This window comes from Falco peregrinus, chromosome 4 (genome assembly GCF_023634155.1).
Source record: "Falco peregrinus isolate bFalPer1 chromosome 4, bFalPer1.pri, whole genome shotgun sequence".
In the NCBI taxonomy this organism is placed as follows: domain Eukaryota; kingdom Metazoa; phylum Chordata; class Aves; order Falconiformes; family Falconidae; genus Falco; species Falco peregrinus.
This window is the reverse complement of record NC_073724.1, coordinates 16,940,526-16,968,210: the sequence shown is the minus strand read 5'-3', so window position 1 is coordinate 16,968,210 and position 27,685 is coordinate 16,940,526.

The window sequence follows — 27,685 nt, the reverse complement described above, 5'->3', positions numbered from 1 at the left end:
AACAAAACCCTACAAAAAGCAGAAGAACCCAGAACAAAACATGTCTGTGTATTGGGAATGAAAAATTTGGTACGAAATTCTGATTCATAGCTTTCAGGTTGTTCTATAAGGTATTAGTAGTTCTTTAATATTTTTGCTTTTATATTCTTCCTATAACTTAAATATCTGTCACAGCAGATGAAGTAGTCTATATTTATGTGCAACCTGAGATTTTTGGTACAATTTCATTTTTTTTAAGCTCAAAACAATATTTTCTATCTCCAATAGAAAGACCTATAACTATAAGTGGTTTTCAACTGAAAACTCTCTATAGAGATCTAAGATTCAAATGAAACAAGATATACCAAGATTTTTGATTACACTGTGTAGAATACTTCAAAGCACAATGTTAAAATTTAATAGGGGAATTTTGTAAATATTTCAGAACTGATGTTGAAGAGCCAACTCATTTTACACATATTAAACACTGTAAAAGCCCATTTTTACAATGTTAAAATGTTACAATGGCCTATTTCAAATTGAATAAAACTATTCAAATAAATCTTTCATCCATGAGGTTGTATATGACAAGAATTTATTTAATATAATTTACATTAAATTTACATTCAAAAGTCTCTCTCCTGTCTGAATCATTTATTTTAAAGGTAGAAGTCTGAACATTCCATTCTCCAAGGACATTTTTTTTCCAATTTACACTTGTTGGATTCCAATTCTAACATTTTATTGCCAATCAACACAGGTGAAGGTTAATTTTGAGAGATACATTATTATTTTAAATAATCTTTTTCTATACGGTCCGAACATATTTTGCTGGGAGAGGTCAGCCTTGCAGATAACAGCTATAATTTCATTTTCTAAAATCCTTGTATTTTAATTAGGGATAAATAAATAAAGGTAGACTATTCCAATGAACCAACAATTTGCCTGCTGTACTTACAGCTGGCTGGGATTCATGTTTGCCTGGTATATTCCCACAAGTGGTTTGTCACTGCTTGAGCAGAGACTAGCTTGAAGTAATAAACATGTAGCTAGAAGGCTGATAGGAATTAGGTGAATTCTAATTCAAACCCTCTGGGCAAAAATTTGTAAAATTGAAGCCTGAGGTTAAACAATTCATCAAAACTGGAGAAAACGGAAAAGGAAGTTTTGGAAATAGAGGTCTAAGATTTTGTACAGGTTACAACAGATTAGTTTTGAATATTTTTATGAAAATAAAATAGCCCAAAGAATGAACAGAAAGTTAGACAGTCATTGGAAATGCATTATCAAAGCATCTCAGCAGCCAATTCCTGACCAAACTTTTATTTTGTCTTTCTTTTTCCTTTGTGTCTCAACGAAACTATTAACTTTGCATGAGTTCTATCCATATCCATTTTGATATCCATTCACTCATCTTATATATCTATTTATATACAATTCTGTCTCCAATGGTACTTGCTTAACTTCATTGGGTTACTGTAATGCTTAAAGCCAAAGTAAAAAAGATATTTAGTTTTTCTACTTGTTAACAAGTCTACAGTAATCTGGTATAGTTATCTATATAGTTGAAGTTATATTCAGGGAGCTGGTGCTGGACTCTCTCTCTCTCTCTCTCTCAAGGTCCTTGAAAGAAAGTCTAAAACAAACAGGAGCATTTAATACCTTATCATATAATTAATTTTGACTATTCTTGCTTTGGGAAGTAGAGATCCCCACGCAGGACGCAAATCAGAACTACTCTGCAGGGCCAAATCAAATTTCCACTGACCATATTCATCTGTCTTCCACAGTGTCCAAGTGCTATGAAATGGTTAAGAAACAAGAAGAATATAAAGGAATTATTCCCATGGGATACTATACTCCTTTCCATAACTGGTAATTAGTCAATCAAGACAGAAAGATTCATGTCCATACCTTTACATTTAATAACTAATAATGAAACTATTTTCTCTGATTTTCTTTAAAATTTTAAACTATTTTCAATAGCTTTATTTAACTGGACACAGTTAACTGAGAAATATTTTACTGCAAATAAGTTTTCATGCTATAAGAAGTAGAGAATAACCTTTCTTCTGTTCACATGTGTCCAGGTATTCAAATGGAGAAACCTTCAGTTAATATTCTAAAGATTGTCCCAAAAATAGTGATAAATCCATCAAGATTAAGTAGACTTCTCAGAAAAATGTCTTTGGAAGCAACTAGAAGAAAAAACATATGATATTCAAAACCTGTGTTTTGCAGAGATGGTACATATATAAGATTTGAAGAATCAAGGAAGTATCAAAAGAAGCATTTTTCCTGGGACTAGACAACTTTGAAAATATTAGTATGCAGCCAGAGAAATACTGCCAAACTAATACCAGTTTGGTGATGGGACAGGGCATTTCTTGCTCTGAGCCTGAGAGATACAGCTTGATGCCAGGTCATGAGTGGACAGTGTACCTCTCAGAAGGCAAAAAAGTTTGGTGAGAAGCAGCAAAGGTACCTAGGACCTGGGAGGCTGTGCTGGTTTTGGCTGGGATAGAGTTCCTTTTCTTCATAGTAGCTGGTATGGGAATGCGTTTCAGATTTGTGCTGGAAAGTGTTGATAACAAAGGGATGGTTTAGCTATTGCTGAGCAGCGCTTACACAGTGTCAAGGCCTTTTCTGCTTCTCACTCCACCCCGTCAGTGAGTAGGCTGGGGGTACACAAGAAGCTGGGAGGGCACACAGCTGGGACAGATGACCCCAACTGACCAAAGGGATATTCCATACCACATGACATCATGCTCAGCATTTAATGCTGGGGGAAGAAGAAGGAAATGGGGGAACATTTGGGGTGATGGTGTTTTGTCTTCCCAAGTAACTGTTACATGTGATGGAGCCCTGTTTTCCCAGAGGTGGCTGAGCACCTGCCTGCTGATGGGAAGTGGTGAAGGAATTCCTTGGTTTGCTTTGTTTGTTTATGTGGCTTTTGCTTTACCTATTAAATTGGTTTTATCTCAACCCATGAGTTTTCTTACTTTTACTCTTCAGATTCTCTCCCCCATCCCACCATGGCAGAGTATGGCTGTGTGTGGTGCTTAGCTGCTGGCCAGGGTTAAACCATGGCAGAGGCTCAGGAAAGTAAAACAAATCACATTCAATTTTAGAAAGAAGAAAATAAGTAGTAAACTTTCTCTCTGCTTTTCATTTAGTTCTACATAAGAAATACAAGTTCCATATTTTTCTATAGCAAGGAATGAGCAAAAGGTAACAGTGAAACTTTTCAAGGAGAAATGGAAGTATTGGTGCAAAATAAATTAAAATATTGATGTAGCATGGAAATGACAAAGACAGGGAAGAACCCCCCGAGACAGTAGTTACAGCTTTGTAATGATATACTGTATTTTGATAAACTTCACTGAGCTATTGTAAGGCAGATGTCAAACATTAGATCAAGGTTTCCACTCCAGTTTTCAGAAATGCAAACCCATGACAGGTTTGTGTTCTCACTGCATATTTGAGCATATAGCAGGAGAAGCTACAGTATAGCTGGATTCCTGCTTATCCGGGGGAGAAGAACATACATTGCATATGCTCAGATGAGGCTTTTTCACCCCACAAGAATCAATACATTTTGTGTAGTCTTTTCTGACACCTTGAGTGTTCTTCCTATTATGTAAACTACCTTTTTTTTTTTTTTTAGAATCCACTGTACTCTGCCATATGCAGCTTTTCTTTTAAATTGCTCCTTTAGTCTTATTGTGAAAGATGTACATCAAAGCTAGAGTTGTAAAACTAACTAAGCAAGAATAATAGAAAAGCTTGTGTTCAATTAAGATGCAGATTCCAGATTGCTGCATTGCTTGAAAAGTGATGTTTCTCTCTTATAGAAGTACTTCTTACAGAATGGAAAAAATGCTATTTTAATTACATTTCTAGAACATTTAATTTTTAAAAAGAAACAAGTACTTACCAAGGAAACAAATTCAAATGATTTAAGGTTGTTACTTGATATAAATGATAGGATTTTCCCTTCTCACATCAGACCTCTTTGCAATCTAAGAAGGACATTCTCTTCAGCACTGAAGGCAGAAATGCCTTATAAAGCTGAGAAATCCGAAATCATAAACCCCTGATATGATCAGTGGAGGTATTTTCGGGTAGAGGTGTGATCAAATGCATCAAGTATAGTTATTTAGTCACTGGATGAGAAGATTCAAGAGTATATCTTTATCCTTCCAGAGAACAAGAGACTTAAAACCCTTTAAGTTGAAGGAAATTCTTTTGTGCTAAAGATAGGGAGAACACAGGTGAGCAGAGATTTGGCTCTAAGTGACTGCATCAAGATTACGCCATAGGTAAAGAGTCCAGTCATTTATTTTGACTGTGAAACAAAACTCACACATCTTCCTTTTTATTCATGTCAAAATGTAAGATGAATTAGGAGACAGGAGGTAGGAGATGAAAAGCTGATGACAGATCTTGTGAGCTTCTGGGATTACTTGTGATTTAATCTATTAGATCATGTAAGATCTTGGAAAGCAGCTGTGCCACAAAAAGACTGCATTTCCAGGGACAGCAATTTTTACTCAGAATATTCCTTCTGTAATTAGCTTAGTGCAGTTTGAACAAGACGCTTTTTTCCTCAATAATAGAATTCAACCCTTATAACCTTCACGCATCTGTGCGCTGATGTGTAGGTGTTGGCATCATCTGCTGTTCCTTCCCCAAAGGCTGAATGAAGTTAAATTGGTTAAGGGGATTTTATTTTTTCCTGCAAAGATTATCTCTATAAAGAATAATTCAATTTCAATAAATTATTAATTGGTGGACTAGAATGTTAAACAAACACAAACAGGATCGTTATATATATGCATGAATGTTGTGTGTATGTACAAACACTACAGGAAAATATTAATTTATAATAAGAATATTAATTTGGTACTGAAAGTACAAGTGTATTATCGGGCTTTTATATTAAATCTCTTTTGTACACATGAGCAAAGGGACGTTACCACTGCAAACTCTTCTCTCCTTGCCACTTAGATTCTTAGCTTTACAGAGACCTGAACAAAAATTATCAATTAGCTAGATCTGTCTTATGTGTTGAGTGTTGTGTCTAGCTCTGCAGTCCTCAGCGCAGGAAAGGCATGAACCTGTTGGAGCAGGTCCAGAAGAGGGCCAGAAAAAATGATCAGAGGGATGGAACATCTCTCCTATAAAGAGAGGCTGAGAGAGTTGGTGGTGTTCAGCCTGGAGCAGAGAAGACTCTGGGGAGACCTTATGGCCTTTCAGTACTTAAAAGGTGCCTATTAGAAAGATGGGGGCAAACTTTTTAGTAGGGCCTGTAATGATAGGATAAAGGATAATGGTTTTAAACTAAAAGAAGGTAGACTTAGACAAGATAAAAGGAAGAAATTTTTTACCATGAGTGTGGTGAAACACTGGAACAGGTGGTCCAGAGAGGTGGTAGATGCCTCAGTCCTGGAAACATTCAAGGTCAGGTTGAATAGGGCTTTAAGCAACCTGATCTAGCTGAAGATGTCCCAGCTCGTTGCAGAGGGAGTTGGACTAGATCACCTTTAAAGGTCCTTCCAAACAAATTATTCTTTGATTCTGTCATACAGAAATTAGTGTTTTACTCACTAGCTAAATTTAACCAGAATACCTCCAATATCCTAAGAAAAAAGAGTAAGATTGTAATTGCTTTTAAAAATGTTTTATACAAAAGGGAAACACGCAAGGAAATGCTAGTCAAAGCCAAGTGTGACAAAACTTTGACTGCCTATGCAAAGTATGGAAAACATGGGTGGCAGAAGCTCTCCAGACTTTCGTCCCACTGCTGCTGCATTGACAGCTGCAAGGTGCAATCACATACAAATTCTACTTAATCTCTTCAGTCGCAGGGAAGAATTGGAGATGTTACACTTTGATGATGATACACAAGCTCCCCTACCTTCACGATATAGAGGATTTCTGACAGGGTGGAACAAATGTGGCATAGGCAGAAGTTTACCTGTTGAACAGCAAGAGTCTTTGAAAACATACATAAGTAGGGATGTTTTAAGTTTGAAAGAAAAGCACCTCTTTGCCTTGAGGCAAAGCCTCACCTCTTGTCCTGTGTCATATTCAATTGTCTGTTATAAAACAGGCAGTCTGCAAATTTGCCACAAAATGAGACTACTTTAATAAAGTAGATAGTAAAAATCAGTAAAAAGCTGTTTATCCTAGTATATTTTTCATAAACAGCAGAATTATTACTAACCATAATTAAAATAAATAAAATCAGATATTTTTTTTAAATAAGCCAGATTTAATTTGTAAACTTTACACAACAATAATTACATTATACAAACAACTCCTAAAATGTTCCTAATTGGAAAAAAATATGGAGAAAATGGCTAGAAATCTTAACTGGAAACAGAAATACCTTTATCAATTATGCTATAAAAGGGGAATATCTACATCCTAAATCAGTAAATTCACAGAAGGAGGAAAGGAACTCAGAATTCTGAAATTAAAAAAGAGTTTTGCTCAGTTTAATTTAAATATTTGAAATTTAGCCAAGAAAAAAAAAAAAAAGCATAGAATCAATACTGATGGCTAAGAAAAAAATGAAATATTTGCACCTTGTTTTCCTTTCCATTTTCAGTCTGTGACATGTCTGATATACAACTCTAATTAATTAATTAATTATATGTGGAAAATAACACAGTATTATTGATGTTTTTCTAAAAACAATATTTGATTATTCTAACATAGTAACTTATAATATGAAAATTGCTGGTGCAATTACATTATATAATTTATTATGTATAAACTATAATCTTGCTCTATTTAATGCAAACATGAAAATTTGGTATACTTAACTGAAGTGTGCAGATGCTGAATATCTTGATTGTTTTATGATCCATATCTGAACAGCGAACTTCTACCTATACCTCATCTAAATTGTGTCCATCAATTATTCAGTTTTAATCTTTCCCTGGTTGCAGGAAATGAGTGGTTTTTGGGAGAATTCTTTAAGTAAAGGAGTTTAGCCAGCTTTTCAAATGCATCTACAGAATTCCTTAGAAATGTACTTGAATTCATGTACTGTCTATGTTATTTTTAATCATAGAATCACTGAATATCTTGAGTTGGAAGGGACCTATAACCATCAGTGAGTCCAACTCCCTGCTCCTTGCAGGGCCACCTAAATCTAAACCATATGATAAAGAGTGTTACCCAGGTGCTCCTTGAACTCTGACAGGCTTCACTTACTGACCATAAAATTGAGCCCTGGGGAACTCCACTAGTGACTCACCAGCAGCCTGACGTAACCCCATCAGAATATATATTTTGACTTCCAGAGTTTAAGGAAAAGGGTTAAAAAAACCAAACCAAACCAAAACAAACAAACAAAAAAAACCAAAAAACCCACCACCAAAAAACATTATGCTCCTAATAACATATACCATTAATTCCGTGCTGTCTTGTATGGTTGAATTCAATGAAGTTCTTTCAGTCATGTTAGTATAAGCTCTTAGTGAACCCCAAGGAATTCTTCGTCCTTATTTTTTAATATCTTATTTGACTTTTTTGTGCAGTAGGTTTTTCTATACAGATCAAATGCCAGATTCTTTTTCTCAATTATTTAATAATTCTGATTACTTTGTATGATCATGAAATATCACTTTTTGCCTGTTTAAAGAGCTTTAGAAAAGAAGAAATAAAGGCCAGTTTTAGAATCTCTAAGTTTTGAACATACATCTATGCATATTTACAATCTATGAAATTTCCACAGGTCAAAATGTCATCTCCTTTTGACTGTGCCTAACTCTGAGAAAAATATCACTTCTTCATTTTTCCTCTCCTGTAGTTGAAGAAAACTGTCATTTAGCATCAATCATTATATGATATAAACATTCTGATTGTTCATCAGAGGCAATACACGTTGTGTTTGGATAAAGTGGTATTTAACTGTATTGATCAACCCAAAGTATTGTCACAGTGAACAGTGAGCACTGTAACATCAACCAACAGAAATGGTTTACCAAAATCAATCTTAGTTAAGCCTAGGAGCCAGAAGATACCACAACTTGCATCCTCTGCCAATATCTCTGCAGGAATCTAAATAACTGCACCCTGAAAGTCTACAGAAATTCTGTGTTTCCACTTCTATCTTCCAGTATAGCATGAAGAGGAGGAAAGAAATGGAAAAAAAGTCCAACTAGCCTTTCATGGGTATTAAAAATTTACTCAGCTTCTGAACTTATAATAAATAATCATATTTAAGCATATGTGCATATATGCATATATAGAGAGAAAGAATGCATGTTCATCACAGAATGTACTAGCATTGCAATAAGTACATATACATCAGTGGAGCTCCATGAATTTACACCACCTTTGCCATAAAAGCATACATATTAACTTGTACTGTCTGATTAACTTGTACTGTCTGTGCATGTATGTGTAATCATTATGGCTCATATATAAACTGTCTAATGCCTTAGATAACTGGTTTTGGCTTGTGAACTGTGTGATGTTTTAAAGAAAATGTACATTTATCATTGGACCTTGAAACCAAACCTGGATGTTGAAATACTTTGATATGGCAAAAGAATTACCCAGATCCTCTACTAAAGCCTAAGACATTTAACATCATACAAAACTGATGTAAAATGCTTTTTGCTTGGAGAAACTTTGGTCATCAGATGTGGTAAAGGCATACAGAATCAAAAGTTTATGTAATAATATCCCCTTCCCTCTATATGATTTTTTTTGTGTTGGTGTCACACTATGATTCTTTATATTAGCAGCATGAAAAATTATTTGAATAAGAAATGGTTTTAAATCTTACTAATGTCAACGACTGATTGTAAGCCAATGTTAATCATATTCCTCCAGCCAAAATACAATATCTGGATCAGTAGAATGGAAGGATGCATTATTTGCATGAACTTCTAGGAATGGCTACAATCTTATTTAGAGGAAAATTGATATTCCAAAAAATCAACCAGATTTTGACTCAGCCTTTCAGAGTCAGCAAAGTATCCTGTTTGTCATGCTTACAGCTGTCCTCTACAAAAAAAATGACTCACAGATGTGCTGCAATGCACTGGTAACTGTGCACAATAATCTACTACACAGAAGAATACTGAAGACTCTGTCCCTTGAGTTTTGACTTCAGGCTGTTCAAAGCCCAAGATCCTGCTGTCAGCTGCAGTTCATCTCTTGGGCTGTATATATTTTTTTCTTGTTCTTTTCTTTTACATATAAGAAATCAACTTAAAAACAGATGCAAAGGAAGCAAAACTATCTGCAAAATCAGGTTGAATGTGACAGTTTTCACGCAGAAAAGGAGAAAGAAGGACACATTTTGAGAAGACTGGTTTTTTATTTCATCAAAAGAGTTCTGTTTCAGCTGAAAGAATGAGATTACATACCATTTTATGATCTGAGTGGTGTCCGTAATTACTCAGCAAAACAACCCAGATTTTTGGGCATTCAAGCAATAATTTTGACGCAAAGTGTCAAGGGCACACTGATGCCACAGCTTTCTGGTGAACTTTATAAACATACTAAAGACAAACACTTTGCATTTAATAGCTTGAAGACTGTTGTGGTATCGTAATGCTTTAGCTTTTTCTTAAGGTTCCATAGCAGACTAATGTTTTGCTTCACATAGATATGGTTTTATTTGAGTTTATTCAATTCTGCATCAATATTTCTACATAAAATCCACTACAAAGAGATGTTGTAGGATGTTAGTCAAGTCCTTTCTGTGTAACAGCCTCAATTAGTCCTACACTGAAGGATTATAGTCACTGCAGCAGTGGCAGCTCATCTTGGTTCTGCAGAAGAGTGGTAACAGCTTCATGGCTTCAGTATCTTGTGACTTCAGTGGAAAATATATAAACCCCTCAAAATCCTCAAACTAATTTCTGGAGTCGTTTTGCAAGAAAACACAGGACATTGCGAGCTTTCAATCCATTTGAGTCAAGTAAGTTTCTAAAATCAGAAGTTTAGTAGGCAGAACGAGGCAAGAAACTGAAAAGGACAGAGCCTGTTATAAAATTGCAATGGGTCAGGGAAGAAAAAAATAATATGCAGTGAAGAAATTCCTACAGAAATTCTTCTGTCAGTATGAAAATGAAGGAAAACATCTAAAATGCCTGTAAGAAACAGTGCAGGAATCTAAAGCTGTTAGTATCTCACAGAAGTCAAGTCCTTTTTTCCAAACCATGGGAACCATTGAACCCTAGAAAGTGATCCTAATGTATAAGATAAATTATTATAAACAGAACAGTGTTGAACAGAGGGATTATAAAGGAAGGTGTAACAAAATATTCTTAGCATAGTAGCAAAAAGCCACACTGAAACAGACATTATTTGCTTAATTTTCATCCTGAGTCACACATTTACATTACACAATTATCTAGTATAATACAATATTACAGGGTTTGCATGAAATTTTCCCTGTACAATCTTGAAGAAATGTAAAGATAGAAGTGAGTTTCAAAAACAGATTAGAAAAATTAAGAACAAGAGCACTGTATTTTGATGGGGCGGGGTGGGGGGGGTGGGGGTGGGGATGCGGCGGTGGCAGAGGTGCACAGGGGGAGAAGAAGAAATCCAATCAGCTATTAGTATTACTATTTAACTTCAGGACTGTGTCCATTTCATGGAAAAATAAAAATAAAGAATAGAATTCTTATATATGGTGACATACCATAGAAAATGCAAGAAAATACAGCAAAACATATTCACTCATATTGATAAGAGCAGTCTTTCATTTGACATGGCTATTGTCTTGAATGATAATATGTTGAATATACTATATTCTTAATTATTAAAATGCTAGTAAGCCTACATTTTGATCTACTTTTGAAACTCTGAAATATGAGAATCCACCAAAAGACTCCACTTAAATTCTTTGCTAACATGTTCATGGTAGGTAACTTCTAAATGATGAAAATGTGATTGATTCTGTCGTCAACCTGCATGTCTACAGGCTTACAGCCTCAAAACATTTTCTGAAATTTATAAAAAAAAAATCACGTATTTACTAGTTGTATTTGAAAGTGAAATATAAAAGCTAAACTTCATTGGGAACACCCTGTATTATAGGGTGCAATAGTCTTACCTCACATCTAATTCATATAATAATAGAAAATGGTCTGTAAAACCTCGGATGGAGAAATCTAACTGTGTTTTTTCTATTCAGTAATTGCAGTATTTTCTTGGGTTTTAAATCATCTGGATTTTGTTCAGTGACATCTGGAGTTTCAGGATAATTATTTTAAATATCTTCAATGAGTAAATAATCTACTGCAATTTTTGTCTTGTATCAAAATGCAACTATACCTGGTTCTATCCTATTTTACTGTCTGTTCTTAAAGGGTTAAAAGCTCTACTCAGGACACATTGCTGCTTAAAATTCATTCCTTAAATCAGAATCTTTAGCGTTGTTAAAGTCAACTATCACAATAGGTAGTTCCTGTTCAGACTAAGACATTTTAAAATATTTTACAGAATAAATTCACTGCTGGAGAAGACCTTCTTACGCAAAAGGGAAGGGAGTGGTTCACAGTGAGCTCTGGAATGTGAGAACTTTGAAAGAGAACAGGACTAGGATTATTTAAATTGAGACAGTGCAGAAAATCCCCACATTACTCTGAGTAGACTAGACAAAGCAAGCTGACTTCTGAGAGATAGAACTCTTTTAGTGGGGTGGTGTTTTGTTACTCTCAATAGGGTACTGTAAATGGACAGGTGAGAGCTTGAAGCAGACCAGAAAAGTGATCATGCATGCATATATGTGTGTCTAGAAATGTGTGTACACAGACATATCTGCATGTACCTATCTCTGTGGGGAAAAAGGTAAAAAAGAGAGAGCATAGACTATTACAGGGAGCAGGAAGTGTAATCCCCCAATAGAAAAGTTAGAGGACTTATTGCTCTGATGGACTAGACCTAGAACAGACATTCTGAACAAATCATTGCTAATTACTGTATTATTTTCTCCAGAGTGACATTTAAGCGATATGACAACAGTGACAAATAGGATTACAATATGGTATTAGAAAAGTAAACTTTCCTTGGAGGAGAAAGTTCAAGGCAAGTTTTGCATGAGAAGTAGGTGTTAGTTGTCAGAGACAAGTAATGGGGATTGTGAGACAAGCCCAGAAGGGAATCTCCTGCACTCTCATTTACTGTTTGCTAACATAAACCCCATAGTATTTATCTGAAAAATTGTTACTGCATTTTTTTTGATGTGTTATTAGTTGGAGTAGTTAAATGTTTCAATAACTTATTTTTAATTTAAAAAAAAAAACCAACTACTATCTAATTCTTTCTGAACTTAGTTTGCTATGATTTTGTCATCTGGAAAACAGTTAAAAATAAATTTCAGAATACATCCATGTAGTCTAGATACTTTTATCCAGATTTTCGGTTTGCTCTGTGCATTCAGTTCTTGATGTGAATGGTGGTTCCCTGATCAATACTCAATATAAGTGAATATTACATGAAAAAATGCAGACAAATTTTTATGTGTAACTTCAACACATTACATAAAACACTTTTGAAAAATACAAATCAGGAGCTGTCACTATACAATGTTGTGACAGGGCTTATTACAAAGAATATTACGAAGTGAGCTCTAAAGATTGTAGCATGATGCACACCATCTGTTGGTTCTTGTTTGGCAGGGTATTTTTGTCTGATTCAATTACAGCAGAATGCACCTCTGCTTTGTGATATTGAACAGGTAGACTCTGTATCTGAATAAGAAGTCTACCTGAAGGTTCAGAGGAACACAAGGAACAGACCAAGCCTTACCACTGTTTTTATCAAAGTGCAATATACTGAAGTGAAAAGAGAGAACCACATATGAAGAAATATGTTCAATCAGTTGCTTTTTTCTTGTTCTCCTCCTTCCTCTTCTTCCTCTTCTTCTTCTTTCTTTTCTTTATCTTCTTCTTTTTCTTCACCCTGTTGTTGCTGCTGCTGTGAAATGATGAAAGTAAGTAGAAACCCAACAAAGTAAGTAGTATCCAGACTGAAATAACCTTATGGCATCTGAGTGTTTCTCAGTAACCTGTATGGACATTTTTTTCTGTGTCTGGCTCACAACAGGCAGGCACACTGTGAGGGTCCCTCCTGGTTTGCTCCAGGCATATTCCAGGGATGGTGTGCTTCATTCACCTGCAAGGCTGGGGAAACATCTTAGCATGCACTTTTACATTTGCACAGACACTTCACTGCACTTGTGTGCCTGGCTGGTAACAACCAGATGTTCTTTTTTTACATGTGCAAGAAAATGTGAGTGTTACAGAGATTTTCTGAGGCTGGCAAAAGAGAAGCAGAGCAGAATTTTGAATGACTGAATAGCTCTGCTGGAACACATGCTATGTGTTGGTGAAATACAGTGCCTTCTTTCCTGGCAATTTTATTAATTTAACAACTTTAGACTCCCCACCATATTCTTAGACTCCTTCACCCTGTCCATAGCAGACTTTTCACCCAGCCATTTGGAGTTGTCACCACTGGCACCACACTGAAATTTTTCTGATGCCCTTCTCCTCTTATTCTGGCATCCTGACTGACTCAGTCCCAGTCTTCCCTTCCTCATCTTAATCCCATCTCTGTGTTCGTTTCTCTGGTTTCAGTCTGGTGGCCAGCTAACTCCATGTCACTGTGACACTCTTCTCATTTGCTGCACCTGTTTGTAACAGCCAGAAATGACAAAGTGTAAGTAGGAGGGGGTTACAGTGGCACCCTGTGCAGGAGAAGGCCATGAATCACCACATGCTGGTCACGAAGAGTGACACATGCTAGAACAAGGACACTACTGAGGGACTGTGCCTGTGGGTCACCTATGCCAAGGCTGAGAAAACAGTGAAGGACTGCAGTCCATGGATGATACACAGCAGAGCATGGACATCCATGAAGGATCACAACCTGTAGGTGAACCATTAATTATGGGGTGGTCGGAAAGGAACTGTTACACCCAGAATGGCCAAACACTACCTCATGCAAAAAAAACCCCAACGTACAGTCATGCAGATAAGTCCTCCATCCTATGTCACCCAATGCCTCCCTGAAAGAGTTTTGGTGGAAAGAGTGTAACCCCTAGTGAACATATGGAAAATAGAGATTATGGAGGGAGGAGGATAGATGTTACGTATTTCTTTAATCAATTGTTATTCTTTATCTCACTGTCTGAATCAGGGGTCAGTAGTTTGTGTCCACTGGCAAGGAATTAAATCAAATATTACTCTACTTGAGACCAGTTTGCTGGCAGCACAGTGCAATGCTGTAAGCATGCCACCCACATCTCACCACATATTCTTAGTTCTTTTGCCTTGGCAGCTCTGTTAAAGTCTCCTTTGGCTAAACTAATTTATTTTCCCACCCAGCCTCCTCAGCCTTCAAAGCCACTATAAGCCTGTGTTCCAGTTCTCCATTTTTACTTCTTTTCAATGCTCCATTATGTCGCCCATACCTTGGTGGACAAAACTTTCATTCAGGATGAAACTTTTATTCTGTCTCTTGATTACTCCTTCAGTGTGAAATATGGAAAAGAGAAAAGAGGGACCACAGAGCAAAGTCACAAAGACTTTTTTTCTATTGGCCAGCTCTGGACCTCAATCTGACTCTGCTTCAACAGAAAAGATTGGTAATTGCAAGGAGAATGTTCTTAGAGTACAGCCAATGCAAAGAAAATCTTTGAAAGGTTAAGCAAGAAAGGTCCTAAAAATTGGTACTGAGCATTTACAAGCTATTTAAAATAAAAATGTTAAGGCTTTACTACCAGTTATAATGATACAGGGTTTTTTAGAATTATTTTAAGATTTGGGGGTGTGGGGTGGAGGGCAGAGACTGACTTTTTAAAAATAAATATTAGATAATAATAGTAGTTTTACTAAAACATCTGGCAGAAAAATCAAACCCGAATGGTTAAATTTTAGGGAAGTTAGAAGCTAGTGTAAAAAAAGCATGTAGTAGTTTATATTGAGAAACATTATATTATCAGTAATAAGTTGTACATCTGTCCAACCTCAAATATCTGTTACAATAAAATGTAGAAGAGCGTTATTTTTTTGCAGCAGAAAAAAAAAAATGTACAACTTCCTTGCAGAAAGAAAAGTAAGGTCTGTGCCAACTGGCTGATTTATTCATGTTTCCCATGTTATTTATTAGTGCAGTGTTGTTCTAGTATCGGCACGTTTCACACAGCCTTCAAGCTTGCAGAGAATCTTGCCAAGAGATCCTAACAGGTTCCTCAAGTAAGTAATATTATATGCCTTGGTTATTCCAAACTTCAATGAAGTTTTCAAGGTCATTAAATTATTTCCAAACAATTCTAGTAATATATGTATATATTCCAATACATTCACTGTATAGCTATCAACTGTAATTTTATAAAACTTATGTTATTATTTGTTATATTCTTTATTGCCAGAGCAGCGAATCCAGTGGTTAAGAATTCAGTTCTGGGTAATATTCCTTAGATATTTTTTTCCACACCTATATTAAAATTCATAAAACCAATGTGTAACAATGCTGCCTTTGTTACTCAACTCCCAGTGTTAATATTTTCTGGAGTTACTAGACTGTGGTAGTTTTTCTGGAGGGTGTAGTAGCATTTCAAACATTATCATAGTTTAGTGAGTAAAATATTTACAAGGAAAACAGCAACATGTTTAGAAGATATATTTTATTTACCTCTGTTTTTGCATTGTATCACTCATTTCTGTATGTCTTCTCTTTTGAAACAATTGCTGAAAAAATGTTACTATTAAAATAGTCTACACTAACATATTAAACATAATGACCAAAATTTTCCTCCATGGTCTTCTAAACACTCTGCTTTCTCTGTCTTTCTTCATTTGAGAATTTCTGTTCGTACTCAAGAGGAATTTTCATCTTAAATGCTCTCACCTGCAACACATTTTACATGTCTCAGGAACTACAGAGTATTTCCTTCTGTGATAGAGGGAAAAAGCAGCAGGCTTTCAGTCTACAAGATTATTAAGTATATTTTACAGGAATCTATCAGACTTTGTGTTGCTTTTTTTCAAGCTGTAACCACAGAAAAGATATCATGCTTGTGAAAGTAAAGTTCTTGCAGAGAAAGAATTTCTATGTCAGAAAGCTGTTAGAAGACTGTTGAGAGCTGAACCATCAGTGAAAAGACCTCTGTGGATGAAACAGCAGTCCAATACCAGAATTCAGACAGGTAGAAAGATACTATAGCAACCACCAGTCTACCATTCAGTTAATGCTTAAGTGGCAAGTCCCCTTAAATGGATTGAAAAGGAGGAAATCAATTCAAACTCCCATGATACCAAACACTTGTGTGTGAACATTTGTAAAGAATTGAAAGTATAATGCCCAGTTTTCATGTCAATTCCACTTTGGTAAATTACTCGGTGTATTTGCAAAAGTAATTTTATCCATTACAGCTGGTCAAGATTTCCCAGTAGTTATGCAAACTTTTTAATTTTTGCATACACCCACTTGCAAAATTGGCTGTGGCTTGAAAGGAACATGCATTCCAAAATCCTGACACAGCAAACAAAGTTTGACAAAGGAAGACATTTGCAGTCAAAAGACCTATGTAGCAAACAAAACTTGCTGAAGCACAATTTGGTTAAAGGATTTGTTTTATAGTTCTTCATAGTCAGAAGAAAAATGCACATTTGAAATGTGATGAATTTTAGTACAATGCAAGACATTTTTTAACCACTGATCTGGTAAAACAATGTGTGCATAGACAATGCATATTACACATCTGCTGCAGCTGACAAAAAACAGAAAGATAGTTCATGAATATGTACTACTGGGAAATTTGATTTTTATTCTATTTTGAAATCAAGGCTTGCTGTTTTCTTGCCTATAAAAAACCTATTTTTATGATGTGAAATTCCAGCAGTTTCTTAAACTAGCCTTACTTTACTATTCTTAAGAAGCTTACCAGAACTGTGCTGCATTTTAAAACCTATCTTCAATTATCTCATTTTGAGAAATGGCAAAGTCATCTTAAAAGAATGCATTGATATGCCTAAATTGAACCATAGTTCCTTGCAATTTTGTATAGTATCAAAGAGACACACAGACTTATTTTACACCTAATTTTAAAAATAATAGTATTAACCAGTTACAAAGTCTTGGTTTCCCTTAATCATGAATAAGCCATGAGGTTAAAAGCTGAAAATATACAGAAAAGGACCTGTAAATTTAAAGGCAGATTAAATTTTAGTGTATGCTTACTAAAAGGCAATTCTGTCTTTTTTAGCTAGCTCATGTTGGTAAGATAACTGAATTTTACAATATCTAGAACACAGGGATACAGACTATATTTGTTGTGCAACATAAACTAGCCAGAAGCCATCATCTCATCCTCAGAAAATAAAAACTATTCTCACTCATGCAGATAGTCTATATTCAGTTGGGACATGCCAAAGGTGAGATGCCATAAAGGCAAAATAAACCCAGAAAAAAACCCTTATATTTCACCTGTCTCAGGACATTTCCAATTATTTTAGCAGGGCTATGTTAGTGATCAAAACTAGTCAACATGCATCTGATGAAAAATATTTTGTCTTTAAAAATGTCAATTTAGAGAATCAAAATACATGATTTTTTTTTAATATGTATTTATAAGACCACAATTTTTCATTTTGACTTTACTGTGTTTGTAACACTAATGGTATTATTATAGCAAAGATATTAGAGAAGTGAAATGAAGTAAAAAAACCAGAATGTTAATGAAAAGTTAAGAATTACATAGTTTCAAAATACTTCATGAGAAGATTGTTGGTCATGAAGTTTAATCTACATTTGGAGAAAAAAGTCTTCTAAATTTTGCTTATCTGCTCTAGCAGGGATTCCTGTGTTGGAGTATGGACATAAAAACATACATATGTATATAGTTTATTTTCAAGATACAGTTTATAACTTGAGAAAGATTCAGTGTATGTAATTGGAAAAAAAAGATGATGCCTGTATGTAGTTATTAAAAAACAATCAGCCAACCAAAATTTAGAACCAAAGCATAACCTTGCTCATTAAATGAAGCAGATCCCCTACCTTCTGTAGCCTGTTTTAGGAAGAAAAGGGAAGAGCTCTTTAAAATATATGCCCACATACTATAATTACCCACATAATTACACTACCTATTGCAAAGGCCAGTCTTTTCACTGGAAAAGTGAGATCTTCGGCAACAAGAATATCCATGAGCAGAACTTGAAAGAGAGACAAGGTAGCTATTTTTCTGAAGATGAAAAAGATGTATTGGGTTTCCATGGCAAGGTTGAGCGTGGGTGGGGTGTATACAAAGGTGCCTTCTGTGAAAAGGTACTCTAAGTTTCCCCTAGGTCTGACAGACCCAATGCTAACCTGTTTCAAGACAGATCCACTGCTGGCCAAGGTCAAGCCCATCGGCAGCAGTGGTAGTGCTTCTTTGGTAACATGTTTAAGGAGGTGGGGGGGAAAAACCACACAAGAATGGCAGCAGTCAGAAAAAGGAGTAAGAATGTGTGGACCTGTGGAGAGAGGAACCTATGCTGGAGAAGTCTGTTCCTGAAGGACTGCACCCTGTGGGAAGGATCCACGCTGGAGCACATTGGAGCAACCCCATACTGGAGCAGGGGAAGAGTGCGAGGAGTCCTCCCCCTGAGGAGGAAAGGACACCATAGACAATGTGATGAACTGACCACAACCCCCTTTCCCCGCCCCCCTCTGCCACGGGGGAGGGAGAAGGTAGAGAAAATAGGGAGTAAAGTGAATCCTGGGAAGGAGGGAGGGGTGGGGGGAAGGTGGGTTTTTTTAAGCTTCATTTTTATTTCATTATCCTACTTTGATTTGATTGCTAATAAATCAAATTAACTTTTCCCAAGTCAAGACTGTTTAGCTTGTGACTGTAACTGTTGAATGATCTCTCCCTATCCTTACCTTGACCCACAAGCCTTTTGTAATTCTTTCTCTCTCCTGTCCAGTTGAGGAGAGTGACAGAATTGCTTTGTTGTACACCTGGCATATAGTTAGTGTCAACCCATTACAGAAGCTTCACAGAAGCTTTCATCAGATAGCCTTGTGGATAATAAAATTATCATTATTGTCTCCATTTTACTGAAAAAAGTTAGTGATGGAAGAAAATTCTTTACAGGAAATGAAAAAATGTATGTGGGTTCACCTTCCAACAAATCTGATTATCATAATTTCTGGTGTCAGTTCTGTACTTCTCTGTTTTCTTTTAAAACGTGAAGTGAACTTTTCTCCTCTCCTAGATCACAGATCTCTGATAAAAACTGTGATTTAGCAGCAATTAGACACAGGAAAAAAAACTTTTCGTTTTCTAGAGGTGTGATAAAATAGAAACATTTTTGTTGTGCTTGTGCCAGGAACAAGTTACTGTCGAGACTTGCACTCCAGTGCTCATTCATCACCTTTAAGCACTTGTTAATAACCAGAATATAAAGCTTCAGAGATACTTTTATTCACAGAATCATAAAATGTTTTGAGTTGGAAGGGACCTTTAAAGTTCATATAGTCCAGCCCCCCTGATATAAACAAGGATATCTTTCACTAGACCAGGTTGCTCAAAGCCCTACTCAATCTGACCTTTAACGTATCCAATGATGGGACAACCACAACCTCCCTGGGCAACATGTTCCAGTGTCTCATCACCTTCATAAAAAATAATAATAATAATAAAAAAAAATTCTTCCTTGTGTCTAGCCTAAATCTAGTCTTTAATTTTAAAACCATTGCCTCTTGTCCTGTCACCACATGCCTTGGTAAAAAGTTTATCTTCATCTTTCTTATAAATCCCTTAAAGGGGTTTATATTCAAAGGCTTCCCTATAAGGTCTCCCTGGAATCTTCTCTTCTCCAGGCTGAACAACTCCAAGACTCTCAGCCTTACTTCATAGGAGAGGTGTTCCATCTATCTGATCATTTCTGTGGTTCTCTTTGGACCTGCTCTGATAGGTCCATGTCTTTCTGGGGACCCCAGAGCAGGATGCAGTGCTCCAGATGAGATCTCACAAGTACGGAGTAGAGGAGGAGAATCACCTCCCTTGATATGCTGGCCACTTTTTTTTTTTTTTTTTTTTTTAATTCCAGCCAAGAATAAGGTTGGCCTTCTAGGCTGCAAAGATACAATACTGGTTCATGTTCAATTTTTTATCCACCAGTATCTTCAAGTGCTTCTCCATAGGGCTGCTCTAAAGTCATTCATTCTCCAGTCTGTACTGGTATTGGGAATTGCCCCAATCCAGGTGTGAGATCTTGCACTTGGCCTGGTTGAACTTCATGAGGTTCACATGGGCCTATTCTTCAAGCCTGTAAGGTCCCTCTGGATGTCTTCCCTTACTTCAAGTAAATCAACTGCACCACTCAACTTGGCGTCATCTGCAAACTTACTGAGGGTGCACTCAATCCCAGTTGTTATTGATGACATTAAATAACATCAGTCCCAGTACAGACCCTTTGGACACACCACTGATTACTGGTTTCCACTTGGACATCGAACCATGGGCTGTAACTCTTTGCACTCAGTCAACCAGCCAATTCCTTATACATCGAACAGCCCACCCATCAAATCCATATTTATGCAATTCAGAGGTAAGAAAGTTGTGGGGGACTGTATCAAAGGCCTTACAGAAGTCCAGGTAGATGACATACAGGGTGTTTCCCTTGTCCACTGATGCAGTCACTCTGTTGTAGAAGACCACTAATCAGCTTGCTAGGGTGGTATTACCAAAACACACACCCAGGCCCCTGACTTGGTTCAAGGTGATTCCTTTCCGTGGTGTGTCCCACCTACACTGCATTGGACTGCTGTCTGATGAATAGTCAAAAGAAGCATTGAGGGCAATGCCGTCATAGAAGGGGGGATACCATCATAACATAACCAACAAGAACTCGTGAGATCCGGGTTTGCCACCGGGTTAGGTGGCATCTAACACGTTAAAAAATGGCCTGTCGGGCAAGTAGTGAGAGTTCATGTTTGGTTGGCTTGAGGGAACTATTTGCTTGGTTGGTAAGGGATCAGTTGGAACAGGGGTGGAAGTCGTCAAGCTTTCTTTTCCTTGCTGGTTATTGCTTTTGATTACGACATTGGGGCCAATTGCTGTACCTCCTTTTACTTCCTGTTTTTTTAATAAAAAACAGTCCCCCTCTATCTTTACCGGATTCCCAGTATCTAAAGCCCCAGGTTTCACCTATGGTCCATCCCAGGTCGTTTTCATTGGTTATGTTTAACATAAGATATTCACACCATTCTCTATCCTTAGGTTTTACCCACACTTCACGGCTGGGAGCCAGTTGTGGTCGACTGTTGCACCTGACGCAATTATGAGGCCCCATTTGTACCTTTAAGTACTTGTCTGGTCCTGTTCCTTGCCTCCAGTCAGAGGCTATGGTTTCACAGCCCCAGTAGGAACAATAATATTCATTAGGAACGTTACAGTAAGATCTACCAGGATTAGAGCTGGGGCACATAAAGTACTGCATGTATTTCCAACAGGGGTCTATGGGGACCAGATCGCAGGGGGATACCTGAAAGCTGGGGGGCCCTGGGGTGACGATTTTTTGTAATATTTTCTGATCCTCCCATCTCCCTAACACCCATTCCCATGGTTGATGTTCATACGAGCCACTAGATGGCGTTATGAACCCCAAAATTAAAATCACACAAAAACATTGCAGACCCCCCCCCGTGGGGGCTATTTCGCTGTTGCCTGGACTCCGCCAGTGCGGAGCTCCCAGATGCAGACAGGATGCTTGCCGACTTGTCGTCCTCTCTTGCTGCCAGGGCGTATGGGTTACGGGGGTGTCCGATGATCTGGTTCTGTGGATAAAAACTCACAGTGTACATTAGCTTTATTCTGGAGGTCCGGTTTAATGGACTTAAGTGGACACCACTTAACTCTGCCATCCCTTTTGACAGCTGCATACCCTCACCCTGTAAGGACTAGCCTCCACCCTTGTTCCCATTCTCCCAGCTCATTTCTGATTATGACCAACGGGCCTTCTTCTAGCGCTCGAGTGGCCCAATGTTTTTGGGTGGGGCTATTCACCTCCTCCCCGCTGGGGAATTGTTTTAGTGCTAAAAGAGCAGTCACTAGCAGGCGTGCTTGGTCTCCCGGGGGAATGGTGTTGGCAAAACCTTCTGTTTTTGCTAATACCTCTAATTTAGATTTCAGATTTTGATTCGCTCGTTCGACTATAGCTTATCCTGTGCTATTATACGGAATGCCGTGTGTTAGGGTGATACCCCATTTCAAAGCAAATGACTGGACTGATTTAGAGACGAAGTTCGGACCATTGTCCATTTTGATCTGATTAGGGATGCCAAGCCACACCATGACCGTCAACCAATGTTGGATGGTTGCTTTGGAGTCGGTCCTAAGATGTTGTGTGGCTACAATCATTCTGCTATATGTGTCTACGGTTACCGCTAGCCACGCTCAAGGTTTCAGCAACTGACAGAGCGTAAAATCCGTCTGCCACACCTTGGAAGCCTTAAGACCTCTGGGGTTGACTCCACTGGACCACAGTGGTGTTTTCTGACAGTGGGGACACGTGGCTACTATGTGTTTCGCATCAGTGACTGAGATCCCACATTTCTTTGCTAGTGCTTTAGCTCCGATGTGGAGAGACTCGTGTAGCTGACGGGCATCTCTTAACGTCCACAATCCTTTTGCAGCGGTGTCTGCTTTGTTGTTACCGATTTGGAAAAACCCTTTGATTGCGTTGTGGCTGTTGACATGGATAACCGATATAGTGCCCTTTCGGGAAAAAAGTGCTTCTTCCAGTATTAGAGCTGCTGTGGATGTTGACACGCTGGGCCCCGACATGGCTAAGCAAAGCTTGGCCACAAACATAGAATCAGTCACTATGTTGAGGTGTTCCATTGGGAACAGTCCACACGCTAGTACTACAGCCGTCGCTTCTAACTGCTGGACTGAAAGCGCACAATCGGTCATTTTAATGCAGCGCCATTCTCCTCCCGATTGCCATACCGCCACCGTGGTTGAGGTCGCTGAGGATGCATCTGTGAAGATCGTTGGTCCCTGTTGGGGCCGGTCCATGATCTTCCGTGGGAGGTCAATGTCGACAATTGCTAGCATTTGAGTCCAGGGGGGCTTTGTAGCATACCGGACTTCTCCACCAAATCCAATGAGGGCTATGGCCAGATACTCTGACATCGCCACTGATTGCGCTGGGAGTTGTTTGCGGAAGGGTGGGTATATCCTGGTGGGTTCAATGCCTAGGTGTCTTAAGGCGAGTTTTCTGCCTTTCATGATGAGATTTACCAAGGCACTTGACTCCTGGAGAGAACGCATGTGACAGTTTTCCCAGAACTATCCATTGTATTGATTGACCTTTTTCAGGGGGGCCCTGTGCTAGTGCTCCTACTCCCCCCCCTTCCGTGAAGTGTACATATAGATCAAGTGGTACATCTGGGTTCCACCTGGCAAGTGTGCTTGATGATACCTGTTGCTCGATAAAGTCGAGAGAGTTCATTGCTTCTGTCGTCAGAGTTTTTTGCTCCCATGGGTTCTTCCCTTTTAAAAGATCGTACAGGGGAGCCATGGTTTCGGGAGGGATCAGGACAATGTTGCGGAGCCATCGCAAGGACCCCATTAACTGTTGCATATCATGGAGCGTTTTGATGTGCCGACGGATATTTATTTGGGGGGGGGGGGGGTTATGTAAGAACTTGTGATCCCCACTTCCAAGAAACTCACACACGGTCCTCTTTTAATTTTTGTGCTCGCAATTTCGAACCCGTTTGTTTTTAGAATTTCCGAGACAGTTGACACTAGCTGGTCCACCTGACTTCCTGACGGCGCGGCGATTAAGATATAGTCCATGTATCGAATGATGGTCGCGGTCGGATCACTGCGCTGGACCAGTGCCAGTGCCTGATCTACCGCAATCTGGCAGATAGTAGGCAAGTTGATCATTCCTTGAGGCAGCACCTTCCACTGGAAGCGTAAGTTGGGGTGTTGACTGTTCGGAAACACAACAGAAAAAGCAAACCTCTCCTTGTCCTCCTCATGCAGAGGTATTGAGAAAAAACAGTCCTTAATATCAAGGACAGCACAAGGTTGTCCTTCTGGTATCATAGAGTTCATGGGCAACAACGTTTGAACAGGACCCATTGGTTGGATTCTCTTCTTTGCTTCACGCAGGTCATGGAGGAGGCGAAATCCCTCGCCGGTTCATTTGGGGTGTTCCATGGGCTAGTGGAAAGCTCTATATGACCTTGTTGTAGTTCGCGGTCAACTGACTCGAGAGGGGCATCCATTCGAGGCTTCAACAGGGGCCACTGCTCGACCCACACTGGGTCGGATGATTTCCACGTCAGTCTAATTGGTGGAAGTGGGTGTGCGGCAGTGGCCCTTATGGTAAATTTGTCACCCTGGCCTTTAATAGGGCTAGAGCATCCCTTCCCAACAGGGGTGGGACTCCTGACATAACTTATGGGAAGAGGGTAATGGTTTTCTCCGGTCCTTTTTCAGTGTGAAGTGTGATTGCTATCAATTGAGCACTCTTCCAAGCTCGGGTTAATCCCCCGACTCTGCCTACCATGGGGGCGTCTTCCAATTTCCAACGAGGGGGCCAGTTCATTTCAGGATAACTGTAACATCTGCTCCGGTATCGATCAAGAAGGGGACACTAATGGTGGTGCCGTTTGAGGTATTATAGAGAGAACAGATCCCCCACACCACTGGTGGGTTATCACACTTTACTGCCAGGGCCACCCTGGGGTCTCGCCCCCTAGGGGTAGTCCTTGCTGTTCCTGAGGTAGGGTTAGGTTCGGCTGGACCATTGGTTAAGCCATAAAGTTGGTCGCTTCTCAAAGGGGAAGTGGGTTCGGGAGCGCCTCGCCCCATCCGGGGTTGGCATAGTTGGGCCGCCTCATATCCCAAGTGGGAGAGGGCTGTGCGCGGCCTGGGCGCCCTCTCCCCCTTCCGTTTCCCTGGGTTTTGGATCTGCATTCCTTGGCGAAATGCCCCTTCTTTCCACAGGCCCAACACGGTCCTCTGGGTCGATTTTGGCGCAGGGGGAGCGCTGTCGGTGGGTCCCCCAGCCAAGGGCAGTTTGCTACAACGTGGCCCGCCTGGCCACATTTAAAACATGCCATCACGTTGGCTATGGTGGCGTGAACAGCCACCTGGATCGGGGCTAGATTCTCTTCATTTGCGACATACTTAATCATGTCCGCGACACTTGACCCCACCGGCAGTGATCACAGGATTTCTTTGGTTGCCGAATTACACTGCTGACATAAGCATTCTGCTACAACCGGGCCTTTTGCTTCTGCGGGCAGGGTCAAAGAGTCAACCGCTGCCTGGAGATGATCCACAAATTGTGTAAAGCTCTCACTTTCTTTTTGCTTTATCGTGGACCATGGCGACGGTTTGGCAATAACTCTAGAGGCCGTGCGAATAGCTTCTCTGGCCTCACAAGTAGTTGCCATAACTTCATGGGCCTGCAGGCCCTGGGCTTGCGCCTGGGGGGTAATCCTTGTTGGGTCTGTACCCATTAGCCGCTGTAGGCTGGAGCCGTGTAGTGGATGATCCGCCCCAGTTACTTGGGCCAGTTGCCTCGCACAGTTGTCCTCCCATTCTTGTTTAAAAACCATCATCTCTGCCCCATCAAAGATCAGTCTACAGGTTTGTTTTATATCAAACAGGAGCATGTTGTCTCCCCTGAGGACACCGTCTATGAGGGTGGAGACCATGGCAGAATTAAGCCCTTTATCCGCAATAGCTTTAACAATCGCTTGTACATCCTTAGGGTTTATTGGCGAGTGGACCCTCTGTCCCCCGTCCGTCACCCGGACCGGGAACGCTAGCGTGGCCGATGGGGCCCAGTCGGCACACGCTATCTTTATTTTCCTCCAATCCGTGAGAGGGATTTCTCCCCCTCGCGGTTTCTCTTTAATTCGGGTGGGGATATTTTGGCTTTTGGGTTTGTCTGCCCCCGTTTCTTCCTCCTCTGAGTTTGAATCAGTTGTGAGCCACTCGTCCCAGCTAGTGTCTGATCCGGAATCGCAACTCGACTGATTGGTTACTTCCGGTTTCCAGTACCTTTTTGTTGGGATCCGGCCCCACCCACTTCCCTTGCGGGCGGGCCGTTCCCCCCCTCTTAGCTCGCCCCGCCTTCTGCTCGGCAGGGTGTTTCCCCTATAAGGGAATTTTTTCAAATGGACGATCTGATTGGTTCTCCGCTCCTCGCTCATGTTCTTTTCCCTTTTTTGGTCGTCCCTGTTGTCCTTCTCCTTCTCCTTCTCCTCCCCCCCCTGTTTGCGTGCGCATGTTAGTTCTAGCCCTTCCTCCCTGTTCCCACCGGGGCAATCCTCGTCCCGCCCTTCCATTTTCCGCTTGGCGCCATCTTGGGGCGCATAGGGCAGTGGTCTGGCCCAGACTTCCTCAGACTCTGGTTTCCCTGCAGCGCCCCTGGCCTCCTCGACTAACCCGCCCCAGAAGGATTTCGCTCGTTTCTGTCCCTCCACAAGTGGGACGGGGTTCGGGGACTGAGGGGATGTGTTGCCCTCTCACAGATCTTTAGGCTCAGCAGAATTGTCATTGTCTGGGGGGTGCAAAGTCTGTGTGGCTGCCCTGACTCCTACTTTCGGGGTGACCAACAAACAGTCCCTTGCTGCCCTCCAGGTCTCCTGCTCTTGCATAGCCTTCTGCAGGGCCTGTACAACTTTCCCCCACGACTTAAGGTTTTTCCCACAACCCGAGGACATCATCTCCTCGGCTAATGCTTTAGTACACTTATCCCACACTTCAGGGTGGAGAATATCCACCGGCTGGTCAATGACCCCAATTTGTAAAAGCCTCACAACAACGAGAGTAAAATCTTTGGGTTTACAATCAATACCCCACTGCTTATGTAATTGTGATAGGACCTTCACAAGGGCTTCCATCCTCCTTGTTGGTCCGGGAGCGTCCTCCCCACCAGGCTGGTCCAGCCGCTCCGGCCGCCGTACACCTGTCCAGGCGATTTTCCCGGGTTTCGGCACCACTTGTTGCCTTCGGAGGCGTGGCGACCTGGTTCGGGAACAGCATGGCGACCAACCCCAGGCCGCTCGGGCCATCAGCTCACAGACACCAATGTGGTAGATGGCAAATGGTGTTTATTGATAAGTGGTGCAGCATTATATAGCTTGGATTTACAATGTCACTTCCGTCTGCTTACGTCATAAGTTAAACGCTATTGGCTATCTGGAGAGGGGCTCTATATTTCCGTACAGCGTGACATCTTCCAACCGCCAAGCCCTAACTACCTACATTTTTGATCAGGAGGTCCTTACTGAGCCATCCTGGTCTCCTGCTGACACCTGATTTCTTACATGTAGGAATCAAGAGCTCTTGTGATCTAAGAAAATATCCTTAAAAAGCTGTCAGCTCTGTTGAGGTCCTTTGTTCCTGAGGGCAGTTTCCCAGGGGGTCTCATCCACTAATTCCTTAAATAACTGAAAGTTTGTTCTAAAATTCAGTGTCCTGACTCTAGTTCTCAGCTGGCCCATGATCCTCATGACTGTGAATTCCACAAAGGCATGATCACTGCAGTTCATCTGTGTTGGTAAGCAACAGGTCTAGTAATGTTTCTCCTCTGGTTAGGCTGTTTATCACCTGAATTAAGAAATTATCCTTGATGCACTCCAAGAGACTCCTGGACTACTTACAGCTTGCTGTGCTGATTTTCCAGCAGATGTC